Here is a 7,894-nt window from a genome sequence, read left to right as displayed (position 1 = left end):
AAAACTTCACATATCAATATTAACTTTAATTCAAATGGCTAAAATGCTCCAATTAAAAGATATAGAGTGGCAAATTAGATTTAAAAACAAGGCCCAACCATTTGCTGACTAAAAGAGAGGCACCTCACGTGAAAAGATACATACAGACTCAAAGTAAAAGGGTGGAAAAAGATATATTATGCAAATGGAAAACAAAATACAGCAGGAGTTGCTATTCTTGTATCAGATATAACAGACTTGAAACCAACAACAGTAAAAAAAAAAAAGATAAAAAGAACATTACATAATTATAAAGATTTCAATTAATCAAGAAGATTTCCTTATCCTAAATATGTATGCACCCAATACTGGAGCACCCAGATATATAATGCAAGCACTACTATACCTAAAAAATGAGAATGACTTTGGTACAATAATAGTGGGGAATTTCAAAACCCCACTGACAGCACTAGCTAGATCATCAATGCAGAAAATTAACAAGGAAACTCTGGACTTAAACTGGAATATTGACAAAATGGACCTAATAGACATTTACAGAACATCTTATCAACTAATTGCAGAATATACATTTTTTTCTCATCTGCACATGGGATATTCTCTGCAACTGACCACGTTTGGCTATAGATCAAGTATTAATAAATTCAAAAAATGGAATCATATCAAGCACCTTCTCACATCACAGTGGGATGCAATTAGAATTTAATAGCAAGAGGAACTCTCAAAACCACACAAGTACATGAAAACTAAACAACTTGCTCCCAAAAGACTTTGAGAAAAACAACTAAATTAAGGCAGAAATAAAAAACAATTTTGAGACAAATTAAAATAGAATCATAATATACAAAATCTCTGGGATACACCCAAAGCAGTGCTAAGAGGAAAGTTTATAGTGTTAAATGCCTACATCAAACAGATCTATACGGAACTCAAATAAATCAACAAGAAAAAAAGCAAATAGCCTCATTAAAAATTGGGCAAAGGACACGGGCAGACATTTTTCAAAAGAAGACAGACAAGCAGCCAACAAGCATAAAAAATGTTCAACATCACTAATCATAAGAGAAATGCAAGTCAAAACCACAATGAGGTACCATCTCACACTAGTCAGAATGGCTATTACTAAAAAAGTCAAAAATGTCAGGTGTTGAGGATACTGAGAAAAGTGAACACTTATACACTGTTAGTGGGAATGTAAATTAGTACAACTTCTACGGAAAACAGTAGAGCAGTTTCTCAGTGAACTAAAAATAGAGCCATTTTTGACCCAGCAATCCCACTACTGGATATTTACCCAAAGAAAAAGAAATAATTGTATCAAAAAGACACCTACACTTGTATGTTTATCACAACACTATTCACAATAGCAAAGTCATGGAATCAACCAGAGTGTTTCATCAATGGATGACTGGATAAAGTAAAAATGGTATGTATACAACTTGGAATATCACACAGCCATAAAAAATAATAAAATAATGTGTTTTGCAGCAACATACACCCAAGTGAAATAACTCAAAAACAGAAAATCATATACTGCGTGTTCTCACTCATAACTGCGATCTAAACAATGGGTATACATGGACATGGAAAGAAAAATAATAAACAGTTTGGACTCCAAAATGAGGGAGGGTGGGAAGGAGATGAGGCTTGAAATATTATCTAGTGAATATCATTTAAAATATTCACTATTCAGGGAACAGGTATGCCGGAAACCCAAACCTCACCATTGTACAACATATCCATGTAACTAACCTGCACGTGTACACCCTGAATCTATCATTTAAGAAAAATTAAAAATTCCAAAACAGAGAAGTTTTTCTGTGTCTGTGTGGGACCAGTGAGCTATATGGCATGGCGAAACACAATTTCCTTTACTTTCCATTTTCTAACTTACAAAGTCGGGGGAGGGAAAGTATTCTAGAGGAATGCTAAAATTCATTTAAGCTCTGAATACATAACTGTCTACTTCCTGATTCAAATAATCACACAATTCTTTCACTCTGATTTTTAAAATTATGGAGTATATAACTGGAAGATATGAATTTCAGCAGAATATATGCCATGCTTTTATAAATGGCTCTAAAATTTTTTATTTATTTCACAGTGGGTAGATTATGACACAAACAGAAAAAAGTGTTTTAATGTTACTACAGTCTACACCCTTAATCATAAAATTTAAGAGAAAAAAACACAAACTATCTCACAGTCATCAAAATATTAGGTGTGCAGTGTTGCTTAAACCCAATTCATCTGTTTTCACTTAAACACATTGAATATATTCCCCACCTCTAACAAGACATAGTTTAGGGAACTAAGTCTCTAATCAACCTAATACCCAGCTCTCTTTTCCTCATTATTTACCTCACTGACAGACAATTTCATTAACCTCCTCCTGTGTAATAATTTTCTCTGTCACATGCTCAGAGAAAATGTATTTTCTAGCTGCACAATTTTGTGACCATGGTAAACGACATGTGTTTTCTGAAATTTGCCAAGGAGATAAACTCTGACACCTGGCCTATTCAAGCTAGCTTGAAAATAATGGGGGGTTCTTTTTGTTCATTTGTATGAGAAACTTAGAATTTTAGATTTCCATTAAAAATGTAGTGATACTTCAGGACTTGGTACATCAGGGCATCTCATGACATTTGCATTTTAGAAATGGATCTGACAACACTATATTGAGAATAATGAGAAATCCATCTTGAGTATGGTGCAAAATCCAAGCATACAGTGATTGTCTCTGCATTACTGATTTTATCTGAAGGATTCAGTAGTTCTATCATTGGGTTGTGTCTTTACCAACTGAAGAGTTTAACTGCCTCCATGGGGTTGAAAACAATTACTGAGTGTTTTTAGATATAGATAGACACTGAAGGGAAAATTGCCCAGTTATTTGGGGCTTCGTGAAGATAGGCCAAAGGCAAGTGCTCTGTGGGACAGCTATCACCCACAGAAGAATGCCCTTTTAAGCTTACTTAACAACAAGGGGCTATCACAGAATTTTTCCAGTTGCATAACCACTAAATGGGACATATAGACAGATATATTTACTGAGGTGAAATTCTGAGGTTTCCCATTTTACAATTAGCCAAATCATAAAATGGTCAAAGAGATAATCGTTTTCTCAACTTGTTTAGATCATCTGAAGCTCTAACCATTTAGACTGCTAAACAATGTATACAGACAATTCTTTCATTAATTCACTCAATTACCTCTTACAAAGAGATACTATGAAAGGAACTTGGGACACAACAATGAATAAGTATATACACTTCTTTCCCCAAGTTGCTTAGAATCTAGTAGGATGAAAAACATACAGATAGATTCAATAGAGTGTGTGCCAATAGATGGAGGTACAAGATCTTATGGCAGTTCATACGTAGGGAGACATCCAATTCAGTTTGGGAGTGGTTCGTAAAGATTTCTTTCTTTCTTTTTTTTTTTTTTTTTGAGACAGAATCTCGCTCTATTGCCCAGGCTGGAGTGCCATGGCTCAATCTCGGCTCACTGCAATCTCTGTCTCCCGGGTTCAAGCAATTCTCCTGCCTCAGCCTCCTAAGTAGCTGGGATTACAGGCGTGTGCCACCACGTCCAGCTAATTTTTGTATTTTTAGTAGAGATGAGGTTTCACCATGTTGAGCAGGCTGGTCTCAAACTCCTGACCTCGTGATCCGCCCGCCTCGGCCTCCTAGAGTGCTGGGATTACAGGCGTGAGCCACTGTGCCTGGCCATAAAGATTTCTTAAAACACGATAATTTGAGGTAAGACTTGAAAGATTATTAGTTTGCTAATCTGCTGGGCGAGGCAGTAGTGCATTAGAAGCAAAGGAAATAGCAACTGCAGAGCTCAGGGATGGCATGAACAATTGTTTGAAGGTGACAAACACAAGATCATGTTGTGGTAGAAACAAGGTTTAAGAAAGAAATAATAATAATTAATTTGTTTTCTTAACTGCCGCTTTCACTAAAAGTCAAATGAAGAATAATGCCAGTTAATTGAGGGCTCTGAATAATTAAAGTTTTCAAAAACAACAATGAAATAGCAGGGAAGATGAAGGGGTAAATATAACTATACTACATGAAATACGGTTCAATATTTTGTTTTTATTTGACGAACATGTAACTGACTGTGGTTCCAGGTTGGACAGTAGTGGGTCTGATTCAGCTGTGGTGTGTGTATATGGTTCTTTTTATTTATTTATTTTTTTTTTTACTGTAATTATCATCACGTGTTCTTGTCAGCAATTCGAATTCACCACGGAAATAATGCAAATTTTATCAACCATGCTGCTTTCACTCAATCTTTTTCTTTCTCTCTCTCTCTCAACCCCCTCTCCGGACTCTTTCCCTTCCCTATCCTTCTTCTTCCTCTTTTTCTCACTCCCTCTGTCTATCTTGCCTTGTTCCAAAAATGTCATAAGGCAGTTTAGCAGTCTGTAAAGATGCATGCAATACAATAAGAGAACATAAATTGAAAATAAGTGAGAGTATGAGGCAAAGGAGAAATGAAAGCAATAATGTAGAGGAGAACTAAATAAGTGGGATTAACCAGGAAGAACATTCCATGAAGGCCTTATAGAATAGGAAAAGCGGCCGGGCGCGGTGGTTCAAGCCTGTAATCCCAGCACTTTGGGAGGCCGAGAAGGGCGGATCACGAGGTCAGGAGATCGAGACCATCCTGGCTAACATGGTGAAACCCCGTCTCTACTAAAAAATACAAAAAAAAACCTAGCCGGGCGAGGTGGCGGGCGCCTGTAGTCCCAGCTACTGGAGAGGCTGAGGCAGGAGAATGGCGTAAACCTGGGGGGCGGAGCTTGCAGTGAGCTGAGATCTGGCCACTGCACTCCAGCCTGGGCGACAGAGCGAGACTCCGTCTCAAAAAAAAAAAAAAAAAAAAAAGGAAAAGCTAGGCTACAATGTGGACTGTCGACCTTCTGGCATGCACCATGAAGAGGGATACACAGTTACACGATTCACAATATCTACTGGGCAAGGGCAAACCATTGTTCAATAGAAAGACCACTTGTCCTATCCTCGATATCTCCCATGGGAAGACACTGCACCCTGAGTTTATCAAACAAGGCACATCAGAACCACAGACAAATATATAAACTATCTCAAATGTCCATTGAATTTGTCACCATCTCAAACTTTTTTTTTCAATGTGTTCTAAGTAGGTAATCCTTTCTTTTCATGATGTGGGTCCAGTCTCACTTTGTTTAGTTGCATGGTTTTGGTGGATTTCTATGAGGCTTTTAAAAACGAAAAAAATATATTATTATTACTCAATGATGCTGTTTCTCAAGCAACAGATGCCAATGCTTTATGCCTTGAAATTCCTCCACCAAGAAGACTTCAATCTCTCCTGTCACCTAGCAACTCTCAACCTGTCTGCATTGTAACTCAAGGTTTACTATGTGTGATTATATTCTAGAAGAGAAAATGATGAAATGTATTGAAGTGATACTTGTGCATTACCCAGTAATTTTCCCATAGGATGCAAAGAATTTTAAATTGAGAAATAAGACAGATAATGGGTGATAAAATTATGTTGTTGCTTTTGACCATAGTAAATAGTATCTCATCAGTATCAAGTACCAACGTTTTTAATTATCATAAACAGTGAAGAGAAGTAGCTGGATTGCAGAGAATAAAGTTACATCTATATTACACAAAAGCACTTCTTCAGTTCTGCGATCACCATACATTACACGTACACTATTTCCATTGAAAACAGTGTGATGCATAAAATCAAATTTATTACCTAAGGTTTTTTTTCTATTTTAAAGGGTTCTGTCCATTTGAATAAAAGAATTTGATTTAAAGGTAAACAGGTATCTACCAGCCTACTCCCAACAATTTACAGGGCAAGCTGCAGGCAAAACTCCAACAGTAACAAAAAGAAATCCTGTATAAAACTAAGTGTATTTCACTTGTCACCTTTGTTCTGTGGTTCCTGTGGAGGGAGTATCCATATGGCTAGGGAGCCTTCAATCCTAAGAAGTCTTTACTTGTGCAAATAAAACTTAGCTAATTAAGATGGGCAAAATGTGACTCATAAAACAGAGATAGACATTTACGCCCTGAGCTTTAAAACCCGTTATAGCTCTATGTGTGGGGAAAATGCAGGTGTCTTTGCAAGAGGCATTTGGAAGACTAGTTCTGAGGACAATGTGAGAAGAGGCACACTGCTGGCTGAAATAACCTCAATATCCCTTGCAGGAATGCTGAATCTGCCTCATTTAGAACGGGCACCAAGGAATGTTTTTCACCCACTGCTTACATAAATTTTCTGACTAGGTAGTAAAGTTGCAATACTTTGAAAATGCCTTTTAACCATATTTTTACATAGAAAGCAACTTTTAAATATACTGATACATTTCTGTATTTAAAGAACATTAAACATTCGATTTTAAAGGTGACTCTTTCCCATACAGAATGAAGTTAAAATGAAAAAAAGAAAGCACCAATCAAGTCCAAAATTATAATTCTCAAACAAATTCTCCTGAGAGGTGTTCAAGGTGATGGGCACATTTCCTGCCAAGAATTTATAAGGAAAACAGTTCTGGAAGGAACTATTAATTGTGCAGTGGGATTCATGTCTCTCATTGAGAGTTTTTATTTCCATGAGCTATCCCATGCCCTATACCCTTCCTGGTAGCAAGTTACATGCTTAGGGAAGCAACTCTTTTAGTAAACTAATGAGTGTATGATTGTAAGATATTTTTTATTCCTGTGTCATTATCTGGATTCAGTCAGCACAACAAGGTCCTTAAATTGGCCTTTACCTTAACTACCTGAACACCTTGCAGGTGCTATCAAAATGTATCTAGCTGATTATTACTACTTCTTCTGATTTTGAATAATAATAATTTCAAATATAGCTCTTAAACTTGAATTTCTAGCCTTGATATGAATTTTAGGTACATTCTTTGTTTTTTATTATTGTTTTTGTTCTTTTGAGACGGGGCTTTGCTCTTGTTGCCCAGGCTGGAGTGCAATGGCACAATCTCGGCTCACTGCAACTTCCGCCTCCCCAGTTCAAGTGATTCTCCTGTCTCAGCCTCCTGAAAAGCTGGGATTACAGGCGCATGCCACCACGCCTGGCTAATTTTTATATTTTTAATAGAGACGGGGTTTCATCATATTGGTCAGGCTGGTCTTGAACTCCTGACCTCAGGTGATCCACCCACTCTGGCCTCCCAAAGTGCTGGGATTACAGGCGTGAGCCACCATGCCCGGCCTGCTATGTTTAATTTTAAACAGATGAATAAATTTCCTGTTGTAACTCATAACTTTATGACTTGTGTTAACAATGGTGAAGCTGGCTGGGATTAGGTAAAACTGGATGACTGTCCTGCTTCAGTATGAGTTTGAAAGCAACCAGGTTGTCTAGTGGGAAAAAAAAGAAGTAGAAAGCAGACAGGCTTTTCAGAAACCTCACGTTCTTTCGTCTCATGAAGTTTCCCCTTGAGACAAAGGATAAAAGGTAATGCAGAAGAAAACAAGGGTCGTAGTAAAATAAAACATCTTATTTCCAGTTAGAAATAGTGTATCTTTATGAAACTGATGAATTGCCAATAACGTCTCTGCAAGTACATGGATTGACAATGTATTGTGTAACGTAGATCGTGATTTGGACTCTAATAATTCAATCTAACTTGCTTTCCTTGGTTGATACATCCCTTCTTTCCCTGAAGGTAATCCCTGCTGTGATAGAGCAAGACTTAGGCCTACAGGGAGTAAAAGACTTTCTTCGCCTAATAACATATCTAGTAGTTCACTACAATCCTTTTGATTTGAGATTCACCACGTTCTTTCACAACTTCCAAATGCAGTCTCTGGTCTAGCTATTTTTGAATGACTGAACTCTTCCATTTCATAAAATTCCCTTC

Source organism: Colobus angolensis, unplaced genomic scaffold (genome assembly GCF_000951035.1).
Source record: "Colobus angolensis palliatus isolate OR3802 unplaced genomic scaffold, Cang.pa_1.0 Scaffold161, whole genome shotgun sequence".
Taxonomy (NCBI): domain Eukaryota; kingdom Metazoa; phylum Chordata; class Mammalia; order Primates; family Cercopithecidae; genus Colobus; species Colobus angolensis.
Note: the sequence above shows the minus strand (reverse complement) of the source record.